A 5014-nucleotide genomic window follows, 5' to 3' on the forward strand; every position below is an offset into this window, starting at 1 on the left:
AGAAATGGGGAGGGGCCACATCTAAAAGTGGGTGTAGCCTCTGAAGCTTCTGTAAAGACATTGGAGTTGTTATCTCCTGCAGGTAGCTAGAAGTCACCTGAACTTCATTCAGCAGTGTAAAATCTAAAATTTTAAAAGAAGGAAAGAGAATTGGTCTAATCAAACAACAGAAGGCTATGTCAATAGATTTATACTGTATGTGTGGCTATGTCAATACTAAATAGTTCTACTGCATGTGTGACTATGTCAACACTAAATAGTTCTACTGCATGTGTGGCTATGCCAATACTAAATAGTTCTACTGCATGTGTGGCTATGTCAATACTAAATAGTTCTACTGCATGTGTGACTATGTCAATACTAAATAGTTCTACTGCATGTGTGACTATGTCAATACTAAATAGTTCTACTGCATGTGTGGCTATGTCAATACTAAATAGTTCTACTGCATGTGTGACTATGTCAATACTAAATAGTTCTACTGTATGTGTGGCTATGTCAATACTAAATAGTTCTACTGCATGTGTGGCTATGTCAATACTAAATAGTTCTACTGCATGTGTGACTATATCAATACTAAATAGTTCTACTGCATGTGTGGCTATGTCAATACTAAATAGTTCTACTGCATGTGTGGCTATGTCAATACTAAATAGTTCTACTGCATGTGTGGCTATGTCAATACTAAATAGTTCTACTGCATGTGTGGCTATGTCAATACTAAATAGTTCTACTGCATGTGTGGCTATGTCAATACTAAATAGTTCTACTGCATGTGTGGCTATGTCAATACTAAATAGTTCTACTGCATGTGTGGCTATGTCAATACTAAATAGTTCTACTGCATGTGTGACTATGTCAATACTAAATAGTTCTACTGCATGTGTGACTATGTCAATACTAAATAGTTCTACTGTATGTGTGGCTATGTCAATACTAAATAGTTCTACTGTATGTGTGACTATGTCAACACTAAATAGTTCTACTGTATGTGTGACTATGTCAATAATAAATAGTTATTCTGTATGTGTGGCTATGTCAATACTAAATACTTCTACTGCATGTGTGACTGTCAATACTAAATAGTTCTACTGCATGTGTGACTATGTCAATACTAAATAGTTCTACTGTATGTGTGGCTATGTCAATACTAAATAGTTCTACTGTATGTGTGACTATGTCAACACTAAATAGTTCTACTGTATGTGTGACTATGTCAATAATAAATAGTTATTCTGTATGTGTGGCTATGTCAATACTCAGTAGTTCTACTGTATGTGTGACTATGTCAACACTAAATAGTTCTACTGCATGTGTGACTATGTCAATACTAAATAGTTCTACTGCATGTGTGGCTATGTCAATACTAAATAGTTCTACTGCATGTGTGACTATGTCAATACTAAATAGTTCTACTGTATGTGTGGCTATGTCAATACTAAACAGTTCTACTGCATGTGTGGCTATGTCAATACTAAATAGTTCTACTGCATGTGTGACTATGTCAATACTAAATAGTTCTACTGCATGTGTGGCTATGTCAATACTAAATAGTTCTACTGTATGTGTGACTATGTCAACACTAAATAGTTCTACTGTATGTGTGACTATGTCAATACTAAATAGTTCTACTGCATGTGTGACTATGTCAATACTAAATAGTTCTACTGTATGTGTGGCTATGTCAATACTAAATAGTTCTACTGTATGTGTGACTATGTCAACACTAAATAGTTCTACTGTATGTGTGACTATGTCAATAATAAATAGTTATTCTGTATGTGTGGCTATGTCAATACTAAATAGTTCTACTGTATGTGTGACTATGTCAACACTAAATAGTTCTACTGTATGTGTGACTATGTCAATAATAAATAGTTATTCTGTATGTGTGGCTATGTCAATACTAGATAGTTCTATCACTTCTGAAGAGTTTAGGTGATTGGCTATATCGATTCTAATTAGAGGGCTATAGAAGTATGTGGCTGTATTTTAAGACCCTTGAGGCTACAGAGAGTAGACCGATGAAAACCTGCTCCAGAGTGCTCAGGACCTCAGACTGGGGCGAAGGTTTACCTTCAAACAGGACAACGACCCTAAGCACACAGCCAAGACAACGCAGGAGTGGTTTCAGGACAAGTCTCTGAATGTCTTTGAGTGGCCCAGCCAGAGCCCGGACTTGAACCCGATCGAACATCTCTTGAGAGATCTGAAAAGGCAGCGATGCTCCCTATCCAAGCTGTCAGAGCTTGAGAGGATCTGCAAAGAAGATTGTAGAAGAAATTCAGGTGTGCCAGGCTTGTAGCGTCATACCCAAGAAGACTCGAGGCTGTAATCGCTGCCAAAGGTGCTTCAACAAAGTACCGAGTAAAGGGTCTGGATAAAAAAAAAAATATATATAAATTTGAAAAAAATTCTAAAAACCTGTTTTTGCTTTTTCATTATGGGGTATTGTGATGTCATTATGGGGTATTGTGATGTCATTATGGGGTATTGTGATGTCATTATGGGGTATTGTGATGTCATTATGGGGTACTGTGTGTAGATTGATGAGGGGAAAACATCTATTTAACACATTTTAGAATAAGGCTGTAACGTAACAAAATGTGGAAAAAGTCAAGCGGTCTGAGGCAGTGCTAAAAATTGTAACACAACAATGTCTGAGAGAGCAAGTGAGAGAAGAGAGAGAGAGAGAGAGAGAGAGACACTGTGGAGACACTGTGGATTTCCTGGTCTTCCTATAAGTCTGTCTTCCTCTTGTCAACTGTCCCCCCCCCCCCCCCCCCCCAATCTCTCTGTGACGTTAATCAGGTTGATCACAGCCAACACACCTGCTCTACAGTAAGGTCCATCCCAACTTGATGACTTCCTGACTTCCTGCCGCCATAACCACAATATCTCCCTCCAACAGGTCTCAGCAAGTGCGCTTCCTGAGGTTCCACAGTAGCTGGTACTAAGCTTGGCCTCAATGCTGTTATTACCCTTCTTCATACGGTGTTAGTCCATACATACTATGAAATAGCATCATAGAGCAAAATAGAGGGGACACAAAGACATACAGTATCATGTAGTGTTGTAAAAATCTGTATCCTGAAGACATTTATCTCAAATATTCAAGTACTGTTGACCGTCTTGTCAACCTGACGCCTCACTGTAAACTGTCGGATGATTCATGTGATTAATGTTGCTCTGGTGTGGTTTTCCTTTCTCCCTCCTTCCTTTGTTCAACAGAGCTGAATAGTGTGAATACGTAACAAGACAACCAATGTGGAGCAGGTACAGCAGCCATTTTGCCTCAAGTTGTGTAGCAGATCAAAGAATCTTCTGTCACTAACTAGTCTTTGGTCTGTTAGTTAAATCCTGCTCTACGAGTTCCACTGTAGACAACGTGCATTTTGTCCTATGTAGACAGTTGTTTTCAACACGTTGGTTATTAAAAGAGGACTGAGTATACAGTGGAGGAGAAAAAAATAAGTAAAAAAGGAGAGTGAGATATTCTGTCTCAGATATATACTAGTCATATTGTCAGGTCATTGGTGAATGTTTTGCATCCTACTGTACAACGTCCACAGGAGGTGAACCATGCAAATACTGTATCTAGCCTGAAGCGTTATTGCGGTTCAGTGGTAAAGTGCACCTGTCACTCTTTTTTTGAATAACATATGCTTCACACTTTGAGAAGAAAATTCAGGTTAAACACCACACAGTCATTGTTGTACAAGCTTTGAAAGTTAGCTGCCATTTCTATCATATTTTGTAAAGGATGGCAAAAATACTTTTTATGATGTTTACATAATTTGCATTGGTGAGACTACGAATACATCCTCCATTGGTTTATGATTTGATTATCGTCAGTGAATAATCCTCTGTATAGGGCTTTTGTTTGGTAACCATTTAAGGAATATCCAATGACAGCCAGAAGTTTAGAGACTTTTTTATTATCTGCAAGGTATTGTTGCCACCTTGTGGCTTACGATGGTTACTACATGTTCTGAACATAACTGTGTTTTTAGGTCTGACAAAGAGATATTAGGTCTTACTAAGAGAGATTAGGTCTGACAAATAGATATTAGGTCTGACAAAGAAAATATACAAGTAATATTGAAGTCTTAGTGACACAATGCAGTTGCCCTATTAGAAAGGTAACTGTTGCCAGCTAGTGAAAAAGGCTCCACTATGGAGGATATAGCACAGGGCTGCACAATTCCAGTCTTGGAGGGACGAAAAGCTTCTGGTTTTCTTCCTCACCTTCTAATCAGGGACCAGACATGGGACACCGGGTGTCTGCAATTAACTACCAGGTAGAAACAAAAAGCAGAAGTGTTTCAGCCCTCCAGGACTGGAATTGGGCAAACCTGACATAGCATAAGCCAGATCTTCAAGACTGCAGCACTGGCATTCACCACATCTGCAAGAGAGGGCAGGACATCTCCAAGAGAGGGCAGTAGCACGTTACCCCTCCAGGAGAGGGCAGTAGCATGCTAAATCTGCAAGAGAGGGCAGGACATCTCCAAGAGAGGGCAGTAGCACGTTACCCCTCCAGGAGAGGGCAGTAGCATGCTAAATCTGCAAGAGAGGGCAGGACATCTCCAAGAGAGGGCAGTAGCATGCTAAATCTGCAAGAGAGGGCAGGACATCTCCAAGAGAGGGCAGTAGCACGTTACCCCTCCAGGAGAGGGCAGTAGCATGCTAAATCTGCAAGAGAGGGCAGGACATCTCCAAGAGAGGGCAGTAGCACGTTACCCCTCCAGGAGAGGGCAGTAGCATGCTAAATCTGCAAGAGAGGGCAGGACATCTCCAAGAGAGGGCAGGACATCTCCAAGAGAGGGCAGGACATCTCCAAGAGAGGGCAGTAGCACGTTACCCCTCCAGGAGAGGGCAGTAGCATGCTAAATCTGCAAGAGAGGGCAGGACATCTCCAAGAGAGGGCAGTAGCACGTTACCCCTCCAAGAGAGGGCAGTAGCATGCTAAATCTGCAAGAGAGGGCAGTACATCTCCAAGAGAGGGCAGTAG

This window comes from Oncorhynchus kisutch, linkage group LG6 (genome assembly GCF_002021735.2).
Source record: "Oncorhynchus kisutch isolate 150728-3 linkage group LG6, Okis_V2, whole genome shotgun sequence".
NCBI classification, from domain to species: domain Eukaryota; kingdom Metazoa; phylum Chordata; class Actinopteri; order Salmoniformes; family Salmonidae; genus Oncorhynchus; species Oncorhynchus kisutch.